Below are 25,314 nucleotides of genomic sequence, written 5' to 3' on the forward strand. Positions count from 1 at the left end.
AAAAAAAAAAAAAAAAAAAAAGAAAAATGAATATGGATTTGAAGTCATTTGGGGGGCATGTTTTATGGACCATTCCTTACCTCTGTCAGTGCAGAAGCATCTAGCAATGCCTACCAGCACCTGAGGTGCCCCAGAGGACACAAAGATCTGTGAAAATTGGTCCCTGACCTCAAGAAATTGAAAAAATAGGAGTATGAGGTGAGCTTTTAAACCAGTATAATAAAGGCTAGGGAGAGGTTAAAATACTATTAGAGTATAGTGTTGTGGATGTTCAAATAAGGAAAAAATTTCTCAAGGGGAAAAAAGTCTTTCCAGAAAAGCTATATTAATTCATTGAACAAGTGCGAACATCAAACTAAATATTGTGTTTTGTTTGTAGAGATTCCCATTTGCTTAAGCATATGAGGCTTGTTGCTCGATGGTCCTACCCAGGCCCAATCCATTCATACATTAACGCTACCTGCCTGGTTGTTGTAGATTTTTGGGTTTGCAGATGCCTGCTGGAATTTACTTCTCCAAAGAGCTTACAGTCTACTGTGTGGAGTGAGATGCAGTGGGGAGGAAGGAGAGGTGTGACAGTTACATTTATCTCAAATTAATGGCTTTAGCAGGAAGAAAGTTTATTTTCTCTAATGTAAACAAAGTCAGGAGGTAACCAGTCCATGTCTCTCGACTCTTTCTATCAAGTTACTCTACTATCTTTAGCAAATGGCTTTCTTCTCATGGTCTCATACATCTGCTTAAACTCCAGTGTCACAACTGCATTCTAGGGAGAGGGGAAGATGAAGAGAAGAAGAGCACAGGCCTTCCCTCTAAGGGTATTTCCTAGAGGTTGCATATGGAACTTCTGCTTCTCTCACATGATCAGCACTCAGTCATGTGGCCACACACCTAGCTAAAAGAGAGGCTTGGAAATCTTGTCTTTAGGGGCATCTGGGTGGCTCATCTGGTTAAGTGTCTGACTCTGGATTTCGGCTTAGCTCATGTTCTCATGGTTTGTGAGATTGACTCCTGCATGGGGCTCTGTGCTGACATCTCAGAGCCTGCTTGAGATTCTCTCTGTCTCACTCTCTCTGTCCCTTCCCCCACTTGCATGTGTGTTGCTCTCTCAAAATAAATAAACATTTTAAAAACTTAAAAGAAATATTGCCTTTATTCTAGCGCTTATGTAGTTAGCTAAAGATTGGGGATTTTACCATTATTAAAGAGGAAGCAAAGTAGTAGGGGAAGAGATGTGGCAGTCTCTGTCATGGAGGGTGTTGTGAACACGTAAACATTTCTCCATAGGAGCTGGCAGGTGCATTTATGCTGTAGCAGAAGCATGATCAAATGTCATGGGAAAAGGGAGGGAGCTTTGAGGCCTAGGGAGGGGCTCATGAAGCACGTGGGATTTTAGTAGGAGGAATCTGGGAGTAGAGTATTCTAAGTAGAGGGAACAGCCTTTAAAAATGATAAACAAAATCATAGAGACATAGAAGTTCATGGTCATTTTAAGAAAAGACAAATGGTTCATGGATACTGATCTCAAAATATATAGAGGGCCAGGGAGGTAGCAGAAGATAAGGCTGGGTATAGATATTGGAGCTAAATCTCACAGTCTTGATGATCATTCAAAACATTTAAGCCTTATTTTGCACATAATCACAAGCTATAGAATGTGCAGCAGAAACCTCTAATTGTTGTTTCATATGAACTCACTCCTCATCCTGAAAATGGCTGGATTGTGGCAGATGCCCAGCTGGCAGCTCGCGTTGCCTTGTCCCTCTGCCTTGGCCAACCTCAGCCATATCGGACAGAGTTCTTTAACTTGATCCTGAGCCTCATTACTCATTCCCAGTCCAAGCAGTCACTACCAACCATCTGAATTTAGAATGAGAGATAAAACCTGTTTTCCACCTGAATTACATGCTCTTCTTGGTTCTTTCCTGCTATGAAATGTCAACAATCTATAATTCTCTAAGGGAATATTAATAGAAATGCTTTCCGCCTCAGCTTCAGCTAAAGACCCAGGGATAGAGGCTGAGTACAAAGCAATAGGTGCCAAGAATGTCCTCATGCCGAAGCAGGGGGCGAGATCATGTGTGCAGCCTCCCAGAAAACTCATTTCACTAACGTTAGCTCATTGCACACCTTGATGATATAAAAGGCCTGAACTGGAAGAACAAGGAGAAAGTCTGTCTGAAGAAAGTGTTATAATGTTGGCGTGTTGGAGGCTGCTTGGAGAGCTTGTTCTGTGTCCCTGGAGCTTGGGGACACAGTAGATTGCTGTATGACAAACCAACCCTCTGAATATGTTTAGAGGCAGAGGGAGCCATGCAGAGTGGAAGCTCATACAAAGAGAAAACTCTTGCTCCCACTTAGAGCATGTGTGTGAAGTTAGAAGACAAGTATGGGTGTTACCATGTGTAAAATAGCTTGTTTTAATGCTCCCTCACAACCTTGGTTATTTCCAGAGCTTAACTAGACTTAAGAGACATTTGAGAGCATTATACCTTTCCTTGGGCTTCTCAGGTAAGGGGAGTCTCACATTTATTCTCTTGAACATGTCTGGAAGACACCCAGCCTAAGAAAGAAGAGATGAGAGGCCTCTAGATTTATTTGACCAGCACAATAAAACTTTTTAAAACTTTTTACTATTACAAATTACTAGATGTCCAATGTTTATTTAAATAATTTTTTTTTGGTTTTTATTTAATTTTGAGACAGAGACAGAGCACAAGTGGGGGAGGGGTAGCGAGAGAGGGAGACACAGAATCTGAAACAGGCTCCAGGCTCTGAGCTGTCAGCACAGAACCCGATGCGGGACTCCAACCCACGAAACATGAGATCATGACCAGAGCTGAAGTCAGATGCCTAACCTACTGAGCCACCCAGGCACTCCTAGATGTCTAGTGTTTAGATAGCAGTGGAATCAGAGGACAAACCTAGTTTAGCCCCAGCCTTTTACTACCATTTTTTGAAATATGTGAAGACTGAAGCAGCACCACTTGGCATGAGCAACAAAATGGTTCACTTCTAATCTTTTGTTTCAGATCCCAGGGTTTATTAATAGTAATCGTTTAGCCTGATTTATTGTTCTCTTCCTACCATTTAAATTATCTTAACAGCTTTACTGAGTTAAAAACTCAGTAAATAAGTTTATAAGTAAATAAACTTCACATATTTAAAGTGCATAATTTGATGTTTTGACATATGTATATACCTGTGAAACAGTCACCCGAATCAAGATAATGAACATGTTCATCACTTCCAAACGTGTGCTTGTTTCCCTTGTACTTCCTCCCTCCTCCTCCTTACCCTGCTCTGGTCCCCCAAGCAACAACTGACCTGCTTTCTGTCACTTTGGATTAGTTTGTATTTTCTAGAATTTTCTATAAATGGAACCATACAGAATGCATTCTTTTTTTTTTTTTTTTCTGGCTTCTTTCACTCAGTGTAATTATGTGGAGACTCATACATGTTCTGTAAATCAATAGTCCATATCTTTTTACAGCTGGGTATTATTCATTATATAAATGTAATATCATTTGTCTGTTCACCTGTTGATAAACATTTGGGCTGTATCTGGTTTTTTGGCTGTTGCAAATGAAGCTGCTATGTACATTTGTGTATAAGTTTTTGTGTGGACATATGATTTTATTTCTCTTGAGCATATATCTAGGAGCATAATGGCTGAGTCACATGGTAGGTCGATGTAACTTTTTAGGAAACTGTTCTACTATTTTCCAGAATGGTTGTACTATTTTGTATTCCCACTAGCGATGTATGAAAGTTCTAGTCCCTCCACAATCCTGACCAGAATTTGGTATGGTCAGTCTTTGTAGCCATCCTAATAGAGGTGTAGTAGTATCTTGTGGTGTTAAGCAGCATTTCTCCAGTGACTAGAGATGATGATATTGAACATCTTTTCATATGCTCATTTGTAAACCATATATTTTTGGAGACATGGAGTTGTCTGTTCAAATGGATTTCTGTATATTGATTTGGTGTCCTGCGACCTTACTGAATTCATGTATCAGTTCTAGTAGTTTTTTGGTGGTGTCTTTAATAGGATTTTCTATATAGAGTATCAGGTCATCTGCAAATAGTGAAAGTTTTACTTCTTACCAATTTGGAAGCCTTTTATTCCTTTTTCCTGTCTGATTGCTCTGGCTAGGACTTCCAATACTGTGTTGAATAAAAGTGGTGAGACTGGGCCTCTGTCTTGTTCCTATTCTTCACTGGAAAAGCTCTCAGTTTTTTACCATTGAGTATGATATTAGCTGTGGGTTTTTCATATGTTGGCTTTATTTGGCCGAGGTGTATTCCTTCTAAGCCAACTTTGCTGAGGGTTTTTATCATGAATGGATGCTGTACATTTTCTGCATCTATTGAAATGATCAGATGGTTTTTATCCTTCCTCTTGTTGATGTGATGTATCACATTGCTTTGCAAATATTGAAACATCTTTGCATCCTAAGAATTAATTCCACTTTCATCTTGGTGAATGATGTTTTTAATGTATTGTTGGATTTGGCTTACTAATACTCTTTTGAAAATTTTTGTGTCTATGTTCAGAGGTAATGGCTTCTAGTTCTCTCTCTCTCTCTCTCTCTCTCTCTCTCTCTCTCTCTCTCTTTTGTAGTGGTTTTAATATCAGGGTAATACTGGCCTCATAGAATGAATTTGGAAGCTTTCTTTCCTCTTCTATTTTTTGGCATAGCTCAAGGAAAATTTGTATGTATTCTTCATGTATTTGGTAGAATTCACCTGTGAAACTATCTGGTCCTGGACTTTGTTTTTTTGGGTGTTATTTGATTACTAACTCCACTTCATTGTTGGTTTTCAGTATGTTTAGATTTTGTATTCCTGATTTAGTTTGGGGAGGTTATATTTCTAGGAATTTATCCATTTCTTCTAGGTTGTCTAATTTGTAGGTATATAATTTTTTATAATATTCTTTTACAATCCTTTGTATTTCTGTGGTGCCAATTGTTACTTCTCTTTCATTTCTGATTTTTTTATTTGAAAAATAATGATGTGTCTGGCTAGAGGCTTATCAATTTTGTTGATCTTTAAAAAAATAGCTCCTGGTTTCATTGATCTGTCCTATTGTTTTTTGGTTTCTCTCTCTTTTTTTTTTAATTTCTGCTCTAATCTTTATTATTTCCTTCCTTCTACTGGTTTTGGGTTTTGTTTATTCTTCTTTTTCTAAATTCTTTATGTGTAAGATTAGGTTGTTTATTGAATTTTTTCTTCCTTCTTGAGGTAGGCCTGTATAACTATAAGCTTCTCTCTTAGAACAGCTTTTGCTGCATCCCAAAGATTTTGTGTTTTCATTTTCATTTGTCTCCATTTAGTTTCTCCTTGATTTCCTGGTTGACCCTTTCATTGTTTAGTAGCATGTTTTTTAACCTCCATGTATTTATGTTCTTTCCAGATTTTCTTCTTGTGGTTGATTTCTAGTTTCATAGCGTTGTGATTGGAAAAGATGGATTCAATCTTTTGAATACGTTGAGACTTGTTTTGTGGCCTAACATGTGATCCTGTGCTGGAGAATGTTCCATGTGCACTTGAAAACTATGTGTATTCTGTTGTTTTAGAAAATAATATTGTGAATATATCTGTTAGATCCATCTGTTCCAATCTAACAATCAAAGCCATTGTTTCCTTGTTGATTTTCTACTTGGATGATCTAATCATTGATTTAAATGGGGTGTTAAATTCCTCTACTGTAATTGTATTACTATTGATTATTTCTGTTATGTTTGTTATTAACTATTTTATGTACTTAGGTGCTTCATGTTGGGTGCATTAATATTTACAATTATTATATCTTCTTGTTGGATTGTCCCTTTATGATTATATAGTGTCTTTCTTTGTCTCTTGTTATAGTCTTTGTTTTAATGTATCTTTTGTCTGATATAAGTATAGCAACCCTCCTTTCTTTTGACATCTATTTGCATAAGTGCTTTTCCATTCCTTCTCTTTCAATCTTCAGGTGTCTGTAGATCTGAAATGAGTCTCTTATAAGTAGAGTATAGATGGGTCTTGCTTTCCTAATCCATTCTGTCCCCCTTGCCTTTTGATTGGAGCAGTTAGTCCATTCACATTCAAAGTAATTACTGATAGATGTGAATGTACTGTCATTTTGTTACTTGTTTTATGGTTGTTTTTGGAGTTTTTCTCTGTTCCTTTCGTCTTTTACTCTCACAGTTTTCTGGAGATCTTTAGTGATATACCTGGATTCCTTTCTCTTAATTAATTTATTTTTTTGCATTCTATTACTAGTTTTTGATTTGTGATTACCATTAGGTTTATATATAACATCTTATGCATATAGCAGCATATATTAAGTTGATGCTTGCTTAAGTTTGAACCTATTCTAAAAGCATTAAATTTTTACTCCCCCACCACGATGATTTAGATATATGGTGCCCTACTTTACATCCTTTCATTTTGTGAATCCCATGACTGACTTTTATAGGTATACTTAATTTTACCGTTTTTGTACTTCCTACTTTTCTTACTCCTGCTTTTGATTTTTCCTTTTCACTCAGAGAGCCCCCTTTAATATTTCTTGTAAAGCTGGCTTAGGAGTGATGTATCTCTTTAAGTTTTGTTTGGGAAATTCTTTATCTCTCCTTTTATTCTGAATAATAGGCTCGCTGCATGCCGTATTCTTGGTTGCAGGTCTTTTTTTTTTTTTTTTTTTTTTTTTTTCTTCTTGGTTTTTGAATATATCATACCACTCCCTTCTGGTCTGCAAAGTTTCTGCTGAAAAACCAGCTGATAGTCTTATAGACTTGCTCTTGTATGTAACTGTTTCCTTTTCTCTTGTTGCTTTTAAAATTTTCTCTTTATAATACTTCTTGCCATTTTAATTACTATGTGTCTTGGTGTGGACGTCTTTTGGTTGATTTTGTTGGGATTCTCTGTGCCCCTTGGATCTGGATTTCTGTTTCTTTCCCCATATTTGGGAAGTTTTCAGGTATTATATCTTCAAATACATTTTCTGCCCTCTTTTTTCTTTGTTCTCCTTCTAGGATCCCTGTAATGTAAATTTATTACACTTGATGGTGTAATTGAGTTCTCTAAGTCTATTTTCATTTTTTATTAGTCGTTTTTCTCTCTCCTGTTCAGCTTGATTCCTTCCCAGTACTTTGTCCTCCAGATCGCTGGTCCATTCTTCTGCTACCTCTATTCCTTCTCACTAGTGTATTTTTAATATCAGTTATTGAGTTCTTCATCTTTCGTTCTTTCTGTTTTCTATCTCTTTGTTGTGAGTCTCACTTAGGTCTTCCACTCTTTCTCAAGTCCAGTGATTATCTTTATGACCCTTACTTTAAATTCTCTATCAGGTATATGATGTTTATTTTGTTATGATTTTCTCCTGTTCTTTCATTTGGACATATTTCTCTGTCTCCTCATTTTGTCTAACTCTCTCTGTGTTATATGTTAGAAAGGTCAGCTACATCTCCTGCTTTTGAAAGTCATGGCCTTATGTAGAAGATGTCTATAGTGCCTTACAGTACAATGCCCCCGTTCACCAGAACCTGACACTCAAGGGGGTGTCTCCTGTGTGTGTTGTGGGTGCCCTACTGCTGTGGCTGAGTGACATTTGCCTCAGTCCAGTCATCTGCAATAGCTCTCTGCCTGTTGTGGGCAGGGTTTGGTCCCTGTGTTGTTAATGGGCTAGTATAGGCCACCTTGAGCTTGAGTTGGGTTAGACCAGCTGTTTCTCAGAGCTGTGGTAGAACTGAACTACAGGATGCTTTCCCTGTGTTGTCCTCCAAGAAACTTTGATTGGTGGCTGGGGTCTGCAGTCAGACCAGATGTCTGCCACCAGCCTATTGCCCGGGCCATAGTCATACTGTTTGCTATGTGTGGTCTTCTTCCTCTCTCCCTGGGGTAGGAGTCACTTTGAGGTGGTGCTGACCCCTGTTGGGGCTGCTTGCCACTATCATGCTTGTGGCAATGTCTTGGATGCACTCTTACTAAGGGAATGTTGGGAAAGGCAGGTCCATAGGAGAACATGGGTGTGGGGCACATGATATTACCAAGGTTTGCACTGGTCTCTGGTCTGCTATGGGAGGGGACCTGGAGCTGCTTTGGAAAGCTGGGGGGTCAGGCCAGAGGGGGGCCAGGCTGGAGGGGAACACAGGTACAGAAGCAGCTAGAAAGCTGGATGGAAATTGCTCTTGCTATACTGGTTCCTGCAGGTGTCCATGTATCTAGGCTAGGGTGTGAGGGAGGGAAGTGGTGCCCTCCAGCTCTTTAGTTCTTGAAGAAGTCTTCCAAAGACTCCTGCCCCTCCAGCCCTTGCTGAGACTAGTAAATAAATATCCTTTCCATACACTCCAGGCATTTCTCAGACTGCTGCTTCTGTGCTGTATCTCAGCGGGACTGTTTTCTGTGCTGCGTCTTCAAAGACATGGACTCCATTTTGTCTCACCCTGGCTCTCCCAGACTTGAGCCCACTGATTTTTAAAGTTCCAAGTGTTAAGCCTCACTGATTGTTAAGAAGTTCAGAAGTTAAGCCCCTCTGGTTTTCAAAGCCAAATGTTACAGGGATTCTTCTTCCCAGTGAAGGTCCTCTGTACCTGGTTGCCTGGTGTGGGGTCTGCTACTCTTCTGTCTCTGCCCTTTGCATCTCTCTCTCCCATAGATAGTCCCATAGATGAGGTTAGCTCCTGACTGCATCTCTGCCCATCCTACCTTCTTTGGTGGGATCTCTTTACATTTAGCTGTGGAACGTCTGTTCTTCCAGTCTTCAGGTCATTTTCTGGGTTATTTACACTGATATGGGACAAGGTGAGCCTAGGATCCTCTTACTCTGCCATCTTCCACAGAAATTGTCTCAAACTTGAGATCTTTAGGAATCATCTGGAGAACTCATTAAACAATTTCTATGAGCCACTGATAGAACTATCTTAATAAAGGGAGGAGATGGCCCAGGAATTTGCAGTTTAACATAGACCTTAAATAATCTTTTGTAGGAGGTTCACAGCCATTATGGAAACACTGATCTTGACCTAAGATCTGGTCAGGTGCTATGAAAATACTTATGAGAAAAATGTCATAGTCTACGTAACAGTGAAGATTTGGCACAGTTGTTAATTTGTACGTGGTCATGTTTCTGACCCACTTCTGGTAATAAATGAATGAAAAAATGAATGCCTAGATGAATGAATGCATGGATTTAAAGTCTGCTTGTGTTCATAAATTGGTGAGACTTATGTATAACCATATTAATTACTGATCTAATTATTAGTGCCATATAATTTATATTGATTTTTTAAAAACATATTAACTTACAGCCCAATAATCTATCTACACTCCAAGATGAATTAGCAAATCCTTTTCAAAATAGTATAGATGCAAATTCTAGTCCAATATTAGCAATATACTCATGAATCTGGGGTTAGGAATGTAGGAAATATTGAAGCTTCCTTGGATTTATGAATGTTTTAACAAGAAAAAAAATCACCAGTTAAAGAAAAATTTAACACCTATGGTCAGTTGTAAACAGTTACTTTTTACAGTCTGTCTTATTTCCTCAAGCATTTATTTTTGATGTGTAACAAATAATACACAAGTGACAGAATATAAATATGTTTAAGATGCTCAGTTTATATGGACCACTTGATGTATCATGGCAAATAAAATCCTAGTAGAGAAGCACTAGGTTATAGATAGATTTTCCTTTTTTCCAGAGCTTAGAATAGTCAATAAATTAATAATTAATTTAGTACTTTAAAAAATTCTTTCAAATCTATTTTACAAAAAAATTCTCTCTTCTGATAGATAATTTGAGACTGCCAATACATAAGAGTAAGGGTTTGAATTTCATAAATGAGTTTCATAAAAGTTATAAATTAGCTCAATACTGCAAATAAAAACTAAGGATTTTAAATTGACAAATGCTTTTTTTTTTTAAAGATTTATTTTGAGAAAGACAGTAAGAGAGTGGAGAAAGGGCAGAGAGAAAGAGGGAGAGAGAGAATCCGAAGCGGGCTCTGCACTATCAGAATAGATCCCAACTTGGGGCTCAAACTTATGAACTGTGACATTATGACCTGAGCTGAAACCAAAAGTTGGACACTCAATCAACTGAGCCACCCAGACACCCCTACAAATGTTTATTTATTTATTTATTTATTTTTTACCATTGAGATGCCTAAACAGAACTTTCATTCAAAAATATGATTGTTTCTTTCAGATGATGAAATTTTTTATTTGAGAGAAAGAGTGCATAAGCAGGGGAGGGGGCAGAGGGAGACAGAGAATCTAAGAAGTCTTCATGCTCAGCATGGAGCCCGATGTAGGGTTTGATCCCACCACTTGGGATTGTGACATTAACTGAAAGGTCTTATATGTTCAACCATTGAGCCACCCATGTGTCCCTAGATGGTGAAATTAAGAACTTTAAAACTGATAGCCATCTCCTGCATACAGACACAAGCACACACATCAGTGATAGTGTGTAGTAGGCTATGAAACAGAGTGATTAAACATGATCCAAGCCAAAGCAGGCTGCCCATACCTCTGGAATATTTCCATATGTCTGTGGAAGAGCCTCTCCATTGACCATAAAGAGTACTCTTATCCTTACTCTCAATGCTGAGCCAATGAGTCATTTCCAGGACCAAGAAAAAAAGAGACAGAAAGAACTTAAATCCCAATGAATGTGTCTATCACTTTTCCCCCAGCAACATTGTCTTCTTGAGATATATCTTTCCCGTTAGGTGCTAGATAAAACTTTTATAAATATGTGCTTTTAAAACAGGTCTTCATCTATTTTTTATTTTTAATTCCATTCTTCATTCGACAAACTCCTTTTCATCCTTAAGGAAATATCTTCTCTTTGTTTAAGCTACATTCTCTAACCTTCCCAGGCAGATTATGGGTCCTTGTTATTCGCATTCCCCCTAGTCTGGCTGTGCCTCAGTGAAAGGACTTATTACTCTTTATCTCTGGCAAATACACATGAACACACACACATGCATGCAAACATGTACATGCATGCACATACACGTTCAAAAATTGGTGCTAACACCATGTATTTTCATATATACGCATATATATACATAGCCACACACACATAAATTATTAGTTTCAGGTAAAATAAGGAGATAATGAAACCTACACCCTTATAATTAAACAAAAAATTTTAATGTTTATTTTTTGAGAGACAGAGACAGAACATGAGCAGGAAGGGGCAGAGAGAGGGAGACACAGAATCCAAAGCAGGATCCAGGCTCTGAGCTGTCAGTACAGAGCCCAATGTAGGGCTCAAACCCATGAACCGTTAGATCATGACCTGAGCTGAAGTCGGACACTTAGCCGACTGAGCCACCCAGGTGCTTCTATAACCTTATAGTTTTTAGAAGAAAATATATAAACACAAACATTCTCTCTCTCTCTCTCTCTCTCACGTGCACGTGCACACACACACACACAGACTCATCCACATATTCACTTCATAAAATGAGCTGAGAATGGTTCCTTTTTCAATTTGCTGAATAATTCATGTAAGATTGGAATCCTCTGTTCCTAGAACATTTGTTAGAATTCACCTGGAAATCCTCTTGAGCTCAGAGGTTTTTTTGTAGGAAAATTGTTTGGGTACTGATTCAGTTTTTTTGTAAGACCATTTGGAATTCCTCTTTTTTTTTTTTTTAAACAGTAATTTGTATTGTTCCAGGAATTTGCACATTTTACCTAAGCTTTCAAATGTGTTATTAAATTTGTTCATAATATTCTTTGTCACCTTTTAAATCTCTGCTGCCTCTGTATTTATGTTGCATTTCTATTCGTAATGTAATTTTGTTTTTTCTTTGCTTTTTTCTTCAGTCTTCTTGATAGTTTATGTATTACTCCTGTTAAAGAAAGTACTTTAAATTTTATTTATGTTCTCAATTATTGCTTTCTCTTACACTTAATTAATCTCTGGTTTTATCTTTATTATTACCTTTTTAATAATTTACTTTGGCTTTTTCTGTTGTTTTTTTAATAAACATTTTTGTTCATGGCTTAATTATATTTTCAGCCATTTTAAAAACTATAATGTAAGCATTCAAGATAACCTGGGGAGCCTGCGTGGCTCAGTCAGTTGAGCATCTGACTCTTGATTTTGGCTCAGATCATGATCCCAGGGTCATCAGATCGAACCCCACATCAGGCTCCACACTCAGCGTGCTTAAGATTCTGTCTCTCTCCCTCTGCCCTCTTCCCCACTCACACTCTCACTGGCTCTCTCTAAAAATAAAAAAAAAGATTATAAGTTTCCTCCAAGTATCATGTTAGCTGCTTCTCGCTAATTTTGAAAGGTAGCATTTTTAAAACTGATAAGTTTCATCTAATTTCCATTTTAGTTTCTTCTTTTACTCATGAGGTAAATAGAAGTATAATTTTTAATTTTCAGAATTATTATTGCTGTAACAATACTGATCTAATTCTATGGTGGGCTGTATGATATCAGTTGATACCAGTTTTTATTTTTATTTATTTATTTTTAAAATAGTTTATTGTCAAGTTGGTTTCCATATAACACCCAGTGCTCATCCCCACAAGTGCTCTCCTCCATGCCCATCACTCCCCTTCCCCTCCCCTCCACCCCCATCAGCCCTCAATTTGTTCTCAGCTTTCAAGAGTCTCTCATGGTTTGCCTCCCTCCCTCTCCCCCACTATTTTTCCCCTTCTTCTGCCCCGTGGTCCTCCATTAAGTTCCTTCTAATCCTCCTATACATGCAAACATATGATACCAGTTTTTATTTTAACTTGTTGAGATTCACATTAGGTCTGGCCAATTTTTATAAATATTTCTTGTGAGCTCAAAAAGAATATGTATTCTCCAACTGTCAGAAGCAGTGTTTTACGTGTATGATTAAACTTGTTGCTTATGTTGTTCAAATTCTCTATATCATTACCGGTTTCTTTCTGGTCTATCAATAGTGAAAAAATTGCACAACAAAATGATAGATTTATCAATTTCTCCTTATTATTCTATCAATTTTTACTTTAAATATTTTTTTTTACTTTAAATATTTTAAAGCTATCTTGTTACATACACAGAAATTAGAATTCTATCTTCCTGGTAAATCTAAACTTTTAACAATATATAGTGATCATCTTTATCTGTAGTATGTTTATTACCTTAAAGTCTACTTTGCCTATATTAATATAGCTACATCAACTTTTTTCTGCTTATTATATCTTTATTAATTTAAAAAAATTTTTGTTTCTTTATATTATAATGTTTTCCTTGTATATAGCACATACAATTTGGATTTGTATATTTTATCTAGTCTGATAATTTAAAGTTACAATTCTAGTCTATTTACATATATCATGATTACTCATATATTTGAATTTATTTTACCACCTTATTTTGTGATTTGTGTCATCTTGCTCCAGTTGTTTTAAATTTTACTTTTTTCCCCATTCTTTTGGATTGAGATCCACCTCCATTGAATTTTTCCCTTCATTAATTTGGAAGTTATATATTTTATTTCTATTCTTTTAGTCATTACCCTAAAATTTTAATATACTTATATATTTCAATGAGTAGCTTTATCTTTATCTTCATCTCAAACAATATAAGGAATTTAGAATTTTCACACTCTATATCCATGTCCCATTTATATACTACTGTTGTCTAGAAATTTTGTTCCATCTAATTTCTTTAACTTCCTAAATTGGACATCATTGTTATTGTTTTATATATCATTAACCTTTTTAATGTTCCTACCATTTTCTTCTTCCATTCCGGAATTTTTTTGCAATCATTTCCTTCTTCCCACAGTACTTCTTCCAAGAGTCTGAGAATTCTACAGTGAGGATCTTTTGGTAGTACATTCTTTCAGTTTGGTTTGTCTCCCACCTCCTAAAACCTTAATTGGATTCTCTGGAGTGGTAGAGAGGAACTCAATGGAGTGAAATTTTGACAGCTCAAAGCTTCTCCATGGTTGCTACAGATAGTAACAGTAACCCTTTGTTGTTACAAGGTCCTCTAGAGAGAGATGTTTTTTTTGTTTGTTTCTTTTTTAAATTTTTTAAAAAATATTTTTATTTCTAGGAGAGAGAGAGAGAGAGCATGAGCAGGGGAGGGTCAGAGAGAGAGGGAGATACAGACTCTGAAATAGTCTCCAGGCTCTGAGCTGGCAGCACAGAGCCCGACGCAGGGCTTGAACCCACGAACTGCGAGATCTTGACCTAAGCGAAAGTCGGACGCTTAACTGACTAAGCCACCCAGGTGCCCCTAGAGAGAGATGTTTTTATAAGCATGGCCATGGCCCTCTAGAGCAGGGTTTCTCAACTTTGGCCCTACTGATGATTTCATATTTTGGACCAAATAATTTTTTGTCATAATGAATGGGCTCTTCTGTACATTGTAGGACATGTAGCATCCTTGGCCTCCATCCACGAGATGGCTTATGTGCGACAACCAAAAATGTCTCCACAAATTGGTGAATGTCCTCTGGGAACCAAAATTGTCCATGGTTCAGAACCATCCCTTTAGGGCTACATTAGGTAGGCAAGTTCAGGTTATATGTAACACTTTTTATTGTCTCCTCACAGTTGTGCCCTAAGTCAGTTGAGGATCTTCACATTTTCTCATTTGTAACAGAGCCAACATCATCTACATCAAAAAAATTAAACATATATATAGTGGCTTGCTTATTACATACACACATATATATACACATACATACATATATATCATACCATAGGTATATACACACACACATACATACACACAAATATATATAGGGAAAAGGAAAAAGAGAAGAGTCAGATTTTCAGTGGCTTACCAAAAAGTAAATGGGAAAGAAGAGGACCAGGTGGAAAATGTACACACAAGTAACCTTAAGTGATTGGTAAGAACTGTGAATTGAGAGCCTGTACATCCACAATGATAGTGTCTCCCATTGTCCTCTAACTTGTTGCCATGTAAGAATTTGAGCGTAGTGTTGCCAAATATTCTTATTTTTCAGGAGAAGTCATAAGATCCTTGTGCGTGTATACAATGTGTATACATACAATGTTTCTTCTTTTAAATATAGAGCTATGATATCTTAAAGAGAAAACTCCACACTTTTGGGCTGTGCAACCTCTGATTTCCACCAGGCGTATAACTGTTGCTCAATAAGAGTTAATTTTCCAGTCTGTCTCCTTTACTCTGGAGGCCCAATGTCACCCACTTGGTTTGGTTCCCAGTCACTTCTATATTGTTATCCCAGCGTTCCTTACAGAGCCTAGGCAAGTTTAACACAATATTCTGGACTCTACTTGCACTACCATCGCTTCTTTTTGTGTAAAGAAATAGTTTCTTTACTGCAGCTCAGTGAGTGTTTAATTGATCGTTAGATCACTCAATACTCATACCCTTTAGGTACTGCCTAAGGAAAGATTAATTTTCAGCCCCAGGAAAGATTTAAAATGGGAAATTCCAGGCCATGCTAATGAGACTAAGGCTTTACCTTAGAAGCAGCAAAGCTGGAGAATTAAAAATGAACCCCATTTTGGCAAAAAAAGCACAATGGTGCTGTTCCTAAATAGTAGAAAATTTTAAAACTAAAAGGAAGAAATCCAGTGTATTATATAAGACTGAAGCATACAAAGGGTAAGTTTGAGGTGGAGGTGGTATTAAAGAAGAGTGTGGAAAGTACAAAAAGGAGTTGGGATTCCAAAATGCAGAAGGAAAGCATATAATTATGTGAGTTTGACTGAGATCAAGAAAAGAAATGAGAAAGGGGAAGAAAACATATAGTGAGTAAACACGCACAGTGCTAGGTGCTTTACTTATATTAGTTAATAATGCTAATGCTCCCAACCAATTGGAAGTAAATGTTATTATTCCTCTGTTTCTAAAGGAGGGTCAGAAAGGTTAAGCAACTTGTTTGTGGTTGCATAGCTAGCAGGTAGCAGAGCTGAGAACATTAAAGATAAAAGTATTCATATTAGAGCTAAAGCTGGCCGTGGGGTAGGGGGATTCCTAACCTGGAAGCAGCTCCCTATGCCCCTCCCACTACCCTGAAATTATAGGCAAACTGTTTTATTTATGAGCTTCATCACTGTTCTGGAAATAGTTTACAGTTTCAAGTAGACATTTTTAAAAAAAGGAAAAAGGTAAAGAAAGGTTGAGACCTTCTATTCTACAAATACTGGAGTTTAGTACAAGAAAACAAAAACAAAACAAGACAAAACAAAACAAAAAAACAATCCATAGTTCTATAATGATACAGAAAAACATACTACAGATTTACTTGAAAATTCAAAAAGTAATTGTTGCCCACTCACAAGTACTTTCCAAAGCCTAAGTCATCACAACTTAACAGCAAATCATTTTCTTTCCTTTAGCCAAATATATGAAGTGAGATGCCACAAAGGCTGTTGAGTTGGGTAGGAGCAAAGAGATTTAAACTCTGGTGTAGTCTGTGAATTCCTGGAATTGCGATCCTTGGAAAATACAATTTGAATCCATGGTCTTATCTTTTGATTTCCTTTGTGAATGCTAACTACTGGTCTACCTAAGTCAAGGAAAAATAGAGCGGTAGAATTTCAGAGTGAGAAGTGCCTTTCCTGAATATCTGGTCCTACTTCATTGAAAAGGGTTGGGTCACTTCCTAGGGCCACTGAGACCAAAACCCAGGTTTCTTAACTGTCTACAATGATGTTTCCATGACACTATGCTGTGTCCCATGTCAACACTGGAAAAAGCGTAAGTGAAATCAGTTTCAGTTTCATTTATTCATGTCATCAGCCATCAAGCCCCCATTATTGAAAATGACCTGAAATGCTGTGTCCCAGGTAAACTTTTGTCCCAGAGAAGTTAATGTATTTCTACCATGTGCCCAAACTATTCGAATTAAAATTTAGAACCCACCTTCATGGAAGTTGGGTTATTCCAGTGGGTCACTACCCTCTATTTCACAAGAAGCTTTTATTACCTTTTATTGAATACCTACTGAAATCAGAAACACAAAGCATTAGGAGGAAACTTAAGAAAAAATTGAAGTCATGGTACCTGTCCATATGGAGTATAAAATTAAAGATGGAAAAAACTGTATGTCAGAAGCTATATTGCTAAACTCTATGCCCATGACCTAAACAAATCGGAATTAGACAAAACACTACATTAGAACTTCTCTACAAAGCTGTTCTAAGAAAGGAGTTCCATGAAACTCTAGTCTAGAGATCATCCATGCAGTAAGCTGCTAAGTTCTGAAATAGGTGAGTTCTAAGAACTGCCTTCTTCCATGTCCCAGGAAGGCATTTAAAAATAATGCCTACTCCTTTCCCATTCTCCATGCCCAGAATATGGTCGGTGACTTTGATCCTGTTGCTAGCACAAGATATAAAAACATCTTTACTTGCATCAGAATGAACCAGAAGGCTGCATAGTTCCAATTATTGCTCACACTCAGCTTCCACCTTCTTAGACTCTTCCATACCATTTATTTAGGTCTAGATCAGTCTCCTTCACTAGGGTGTAAGCTTCCTTGAGGGCAGGGATTCTGTCTTACCTGTCTTGGTATCCTCAGCATCTTGCAAAGTGCCTGGAACATTGCAAAGACCCCGGAACATTGCAAAGACCCCATACTTCTTTAGCAAACTGTACTGACTTTAAATGCTAAAGGAACAAGCAGAGTAAGGAAAGAAAAAAATCCAGATGATATAAGACTATTTTTCAAGTAGAAAAACTGAGGTGTAGAGAGAGAAAATACTAGTCCAAAGTTGCCTGGTATTAGAATAGATAAAATGTGACAAGTCTATAAAACTAAGTCTGTATACTTAAACTGCTGAGTTTCTGATTTACACAGAAAACCGCCCATCTGGTTTCAGGGTAAAACATCTGCTTTTTCAATTTTTAAATAGAAACAAACTATAAACACACAACTCTTGATGAGAAAGAGAATGAGACAAAATAATTGATGAAAACAGTACACTAGAATAATAATCAACTATGTGTCAATTTCAGCTCTTCCAATGACAGCCCAATCAATGAATCTGTCTTGGCAGATAATTACTTGCTGTATCCTTAGCCCATAAAGTGATCAATAAAGTCAAATGTCCAGTTTAATATTTTACATTTAATGATTATATAATAACAGGCAGCAGAATATATGTTGAGGAAGATTAATGGAAGGATTAGACATGGTGCCAATACTTTTTTGCCTTTTAATTAGTGAAGCCCTAATGCAAAATTGAAAATGGGCTGAATTGAAGCCTTTCTTTCTTAGTACTCTGCTAAGCAGCTGAAATTATGTTTAGAGCTTTGGTTATTGAGTTTCTAATTATCTAGTATTCAAATGCTTCATGAAATGCTCTACGAGTCTAGCCCATCCTTCTGGCTAGGGAACTGGTTTGGTGAGTCCAAGTACCTATGCTTTTTCGGTGGGGGACAGCGTTCACCTTCCCCAAACCCTCAGAGGAAAAGAAGCCTTGTACACATCCTCTGGCATAGCTGTGCTATTGGCCAGGTAGTGATGTTCCAGGGGAATTGTGGGCTGACCGTTCTTGTGGTTAGGTTCCTCTGAGCCCTGCTTGCCCTTGCTCACTTGCCATGAACTTGGCTTCACTAAAAATTCACCGCAAATCAATTTTGTCAGTTTCCATTATTTTGTTGTTCACCAAGGAGTAGGCCAGGCAGGTGTTGAATAATTCATGATGGTGGTGGTGTTGATCCTGTTTTCTGGGTAAGAAAAACCTAAAGCCCCAGAAGGCCTCACTCTGTGAGTTAGTCCCCAGACATTGGAGTGCCTGCTTAGCACATGCTACTGGGCAGGGTAGGTTTAAATGCCTATGCCACCTCTCTTTCTCTGGTTCCTATGTGAGTCACTCACCCAGAAGTAGGTTTCAAGGAGGAGACTTAGCAGGTTTGAACTTAATGTAATATATATAGACCTGGAAAGATAAGAATTATATGGTAAGCATCTTAATTGGCAAGTGCTGAGCATTATCAGATTCTGAGTCTCTATACATCAGGACATAGGGAACAAAAGGAAAAGATACAGAAATAAGGAAATATATTTTTATATATGATATATGCAAGTGTCTATGTGAGACATAATGTTGGCAGCCAGGCAATCCAGAAGAGAAGAGAATTATAACTATGGGAAAGAATTCACAAATCAATTGTGAATAGGCAAGCCATAGGCTGTGAGTTACTATCTCAAAGGCAGATTTCTCTGTTTTTAGGATAAAAGATGTAGGCTGCAGTGTTCCCTCAAAGCTAACATTGGACATTACTGTATCAGTTAAAGCCAAAACCCCAGGACAGAAAGGTAGGGGCCAAGGGTGGCTGGCTGCACAGGGAGAATCCGGGGGCAGCAGCACTGGGCTGACAGCCCCGCAGCGCAAGTGGTGGCTTTCACCGGGTAGCTCCAGACTCTGGCTCTTCAGGGCACCCAGAAGGGAGCAGGCATGCTGGGGTTTCAAGTTCTACTCCCAAGATGCTGCTACATACATACAGAATGTTCCAGTATGTTCATTTACAGTCAGACTCGTAACTGCCACAGGGCCTGGGCCACATAGGTCCGCAGGCAGAGTCTCCTCCCTGTGGCAAGCTCACTTGAGGAGGCACTCAAATCAGAAAGCTGCATGGAAGTAAACAGGTGGGACATCAGCTAAAAGCTCCTGCACAGCAAAGGAGACTATCAACAAAATGGAAAGGCAACCTGCAGATTGGGAGAAGATATTTGCAAACCATATACCTGGTAAGGGGGTAGTATTCTTTTTCTTTTTCTTTTTTTTTTTTTTTTTTACAAATAGTTTATTGTCAAATTAGTTTCCACATAACACCCAGTGCTCATCCCCACAAGTGTCCTTCTCCATGCCGATCCCTCCCTCCCCCCACATCCATCAGTCCTCAGTTTTTGTCAGCATTCAAGAGTCTCTCATGGTTTGCCTCTCTCCCTTTCCCTTATTTCCCCCCTTCTTATCCCCCTTGTTCCTCCTAACCCTCCTATATGGGCAAACATATGATACTTGTCCTTCTCTGCCTGACTTATTTCGCTCAGCATAACACCCTCAAGGTCCATCCATGTTGCTACACATGGCCAGATTTCATGGTTTCTCATTGCCATGCAGTATTCCATGGTATAGAGAAACCACATCTTCTTGATCCATTCGTCCATTGATGGACACTTAGGCTCTTTCCATGTTTTAGCTATTGTGGAGAGTGCTGCTATGAACATTGGGGTACATGTGCTCCTATGCCTCAGCATTTCTGTATCCCTGGGATAAATTCCTAGCAGGGCTATTGCTGGGTCATAGGGGAGTTCTATTGTTAGTTTCCTGAGGAACCTCCACACTGTTTTCCAGAGGGGCTGTACCAGTTTACATTCCCACCAACAGTGTAGCAGGGTGCCCGTTTCTCCACATCCTCGCCAGCATCTAGAGTTCTCTGATGTGCTCATTTTAGCCACTCTGACTGGCGTGAGATGGTACCTCAGTGTGGTTTTGATTTGTATTTCCCTGATGAGGAGGGATGCTGAGCATCGTTTCATGTGTCTGTTGGCCATCTGGATGTCCTCTTTGGAGAAGTGTCTGTTCCTATCTTCTGCCCATTTCTTCACTGGGTTGTTTGTTTTTCGGGTGTGGAGTTTGGTGAGTTCCTTATAGATTCTGATATTAACCCTTTATCTGATATGTCATTTGCAACTATCTTTTCCCATTCCGTCGGTTGCCTATTAGTTTTGTGGATTGTTTCCTTTGCTGTGCAGAAGCTTTTAATCTTGATGAGGTCCCAATCGTTTATTTTTGCCCTTGATTCCCTTGCTTTTGGGGATGTGTCAAGAAAGAAGTTGCTGCGGTGGAGGTCAAGGAGGTTGTTTCCTGCTTTCTCCTCTAGGGTGTTGATAGTTTCCTGTCTCACGTTCAGGTCCTTTATCCATTTTGAGTTTATTTTTCTGCATGGTGTGAGAAAATGATCTAGTTTCATTCTTCTGCATGTTGCTGTCCAGTTCTCCCAACACCATCTGTTAAAAAGGCTGTCTTTTTTCCATTGGATACTCTTTCCTGCTTTGTCAAAGATTAGTTGGTTGTATACTTTTGGGTCCACTTCTGAGTTCTCAATTCTGTTCCATTGGTCTATGTGTCTGTTTTTGTGCCAATACCATACTGTCTTGATGATGACAGCTTTGTAGTAGAGGCTAAAGTCTGGGATGGTGATACCTCCCGTTTTGGTTTTATTTTTCAGTATTACTTTGGCTATTCGGGGTCTTTTGTGGTTCCATGCAAATTTGAGGATAGTTTGTTCTAGTTTTGAGAAGTATGCTGGTGCAATTTTGATTGGAATTGCATTGAATGTGTAGATAGCTTTGGGTAGTAATGACATCTTAACTACATTTATTCTTCCTATCCATGAGCATGGAATGTTTTTCCATTTCTTTGTGTCTTCTTCAATTTCCTTCATAAGTTTTCTATAGTTTTCATCATACAGATCTGGAAGTCCTAGCATCAGCATTCAGACAACAAAAGGAAATCAAAGGCATCAGAATTGGCAAAGAGGAAGTCAAGCTTTCACGCTTCGCAGATGACATGATACTCTACATAGAAAACCCGACAGACTCCACCAGAAGCCTACTAGCACTGATCCAAGAATTCAGCCAAGTTGCAGGGTACAAAATCAACGTACAGAAATCGGTTGTATTTTTATACATCAACAATGAAGCAACAGAAAGACAAATCAAGAAACTGATCCCATTGACAATTGCACGAAAAAACCCATAAAATACCTCGGAATAAACCTAACCAAGTATACAGTTTTAATAAATTGAAAGACTCAACATAGTAAAGATGTCAATTTTTCCCTTGGGGCGCCTGGGTGGCTTGGTTAAGCGTCCGACTTTCGCTTAGGTCATGATCTCGCGGTTCGTGGGTTCGAGCCCCCCGTCGGGCTCTGTGCTGACTGCCAGCTTAGAGCCTGGAGCCTGTTTCAGTCTGTCACTCCCTCTCTCTCTGACCCTCCCCTGCTCACGCTGTCTCTCTCTCTCTCTCCTAGAAATAAATAAAACATTAAAAAAAATTAAAAAAAAGATGTCAATTTTTCCCAAGTGATAGCAAGTTTAACTCAATCAAACTTTCAGCAATTTTTTTTTATAGTCATGATAAGATTAGTCTAAAATATATTTAGGAAGACTAAGAAACTAGAATATCTAAAACAGTTTTGAAAAAGAACAAAGTGTGACGAATTGGTCTACTAAAACATAAGACTTATTATATAGCTATAGTAATCAAGTCTATGGTTTTGCTATATAAAGAGAAACAGAGATCAAGGGGACAGAAGAGAGACCGTAAAACAGATCTATCCACAAAAACATGTCCATTGATATTTGGCAAAGGTGAAAAGGCAGTCCAATGGAGGAAGGACACTCTTAAAAAAATTGTACTGGAGAAAACAACAACAACAACAACAATAAAAACTTCAACCTGCATCTCACACCTTATACAAAAATTAACTCAAAATGTTTCACAGACTTACATGTAAAATTTTAAACGATATTACTTTTAGGGAAAAAATGGAGAAAATATTTACGATCTAGGGTTAGGCAAAGAGTTCTTAGATATTACACCAAAAGCATGATCAATAAAAGGAAATGATAAATTTGGCTTCATCAAAATTAAAAACATTTGCTCTATGAAAGAAGAGAATGAAAAGACAGACTATACACAAAAAGGAAATATTTGCAAACCACATATCCAACAAAAGACTCAAATCTAGCAAATATCAAGTATAGATGGCCAACAGACACATGAAAAGATGCTCATCATCACTAATCATCAGGAAATGCAAATCAGAACCACAATGAGATATATCATCTTACACATGTCAGAATGGTTAGAATAAAAGAAAAAAGAAATAACAAGTGTTGGCAAGGATGTAGCAAAATGTGGGAATGTAAATAGAGATGGCCACTGTGGAAAATAGCAAAGGGTAAATGTAGAGATCTTTGTGTTGATGAAAATATTCTGTATTTTTAGTGTATTAATGTCAACATCCTGGTTGTGTGTTGTTCTGTAGTTTTGCTAGATGTTATCACTGGGAGAAAACACTAGATTTCGCTGTACTATTTCTTTTTTTTTTTTTAATATTTTTATTTATTTCTAGGAGAGAGAGACAGTGCGAGCAGGGGAGGGTCAAAGAGAGAGGGAGACACAGAATCTGAAACAGGCTCCAGGCTCTGAGCTGGCAGTCAGCACAGAGCCCGACGCGGGGCTCGAACCCACGAACCGCGAGATCATGACCTAAGCGAAAGTCGGACGCTTAACCGACTAAGCCACCCAGGCGCCCCTCGCTGTACTATTTCTTAAGCCACATATGAACCTACAATTATCTCAGAACAAAATGTTCATTTAATAAAGGGGGACAACATTGGATCTGCCATGACTTCTTGGATATGACACCAAAGGCAAAGGCAACAATAGACAAATTAGACTTGATGAAAATTTAAAATCCTGTGCATTAAAAGCCACTGTCAAAAGAGTAAAAAGGCAACCCAAGAAATGGGAGAAAAATTACAAATAAAAATATCTGATAATGGGGAATTAATACCTAGAATGTATATAAAGAACTCATAAAGCTTAAGAAAACAGTAATCCAATTCAAAAATGGGCAAAAGGCTTGAACAGACATTTCTCCAGAAAAGATATACAAATGGCCAACAAGCACATGAAAAGCTGTTCGACATCACTAATCATTAGAGAAATACAAATCAAAACCACAATGAGATACCACCTCACATCCATTAGGATGAGTACTAATAAAAACAACAACAACAGAAAATAACAAGTGTTGGTAAAGATATGGAATAATCAGAACCTTCGTGCATTGTTAGTGGGAGATACATAATAGTATAGCTGCTATGAAAAACAGTATGGTGGTTCTTCAAAAATTTTAAAGTAAAATTATGATCCAGCAATTCCACTTCTGGGTATGTACCCAAAAGAATTAAAAAGTGTCTCAAAGAGATATTTGTACACCCATGTTCATTGCAGCATTACTCAGAACAGCCAAAGGTAGAAACAACCCAAGTGCCCATTAACAGATGAATGAATGAACAAAATGTGGTATACAATTCAATGGAGTATTATTCAGCTGTGAAAAAAGAAGGAAATCCTGACATATGCTGCAAAACACAGGTGACCTGAGGACACTATGCTAAGTGAAATAAGCCAGTCACAAAAAGACAAAAGCTATATAATTCCACTGATAGGAGGTATAGTAAAATTCACAGGGACAGAAAGTAGAATTGCGATTTCCAGGGATTGAGGGTGGGGAGGGGAATGGTGTGTTATTGTTTAATATGACAATTCCGGTTTTACAAAGAGTTCTGAAGATGGTGGTGATGGTTGCACAACAAAATTGGTATATATCATATAACTGTACAGTTGAAATGGTTAAGATGGTAATTTTGTGTTTATTTTACCACAATAAAAAATTGGAAAATAAAAGGGGGAAGTCACAGATCTTATTAGTGTTTATTCATAGCCATGCAACCATGGAGGAGAAAGAGTACCTGAATGCACTTGGCTAAAACTGTGACACATTATTAGGTTTTTCCAGAGCCATGATGTTCTGCCCCTCTAAACCACCTCACTCCCTTTGCTCTCAATCTATGCTCACCACACAGTTTTCTTTTCTATCTCTGTCTGTTTCTCCTCTATCTTTTTAAATAAAAATTGTATACACTTTAGGTGTACAACATGATTGGATATATATATATATACACAGTGAAATGATTACTAAGGTCAAGCTAATCAACATATCATCTCCTCATATAGTAAGCACTTCTTTGTCTGTGATGTGAGCCCCTGAAATCTGTGCTCACAGCAGATATCCAGTATTCATTATAGTATTATCAACTGTAGTCATCATGCTGTTCATTAGATCCCTGACTTATTCATCCCACAACTGCAACTTTGTACACTTTGACCAACGTCTCCTCATTTCTCCACTTCCCTACCCCTAGTAACTACATTTCCATTCTTGTTCCTATGTATTTGACTTTTTTAGATTCCGCATATAAGTGAGATCAGTATTTTTCTGTGTCTGGCTTACTTCATTTAGCATAATATCCTTCAGTTTCACCCATGTTGTCACAAATGGCAGGATCTCCCTGTTTTCTAAGTCTGATAATATTCCACTATATATTTCTATAGATATATATCACAATTTCTTTGTCCATTCATCCATCAGTGGATACTTGGGTTGTTTCCATACCTTGGGTATTGTAAATAATGCTGCAGTGAACATGAGGGTGCAGATATCTCTTTGAGATCCTGATTCCATGCCCTTTGGCTATACACCCAGAAGAGGGAATGTTG

Source organism: Hyaena hyaena, unplaced genomic scaffold (genome assembly GCF_003009895.1).
Source record: "Hyaena hyaena isolate Hyena2069 unplaced genomic scaffold, ASM300989v1 scaffold_111, whole genome shotgun sequence".
In the NCBI taxonomy this organism is placed as follows: Eukaryota; Metazoa; Chordata; class Mammalia; order Carnivora; family Hyaenidae; genus Hyaena; species Hyaena hyaena.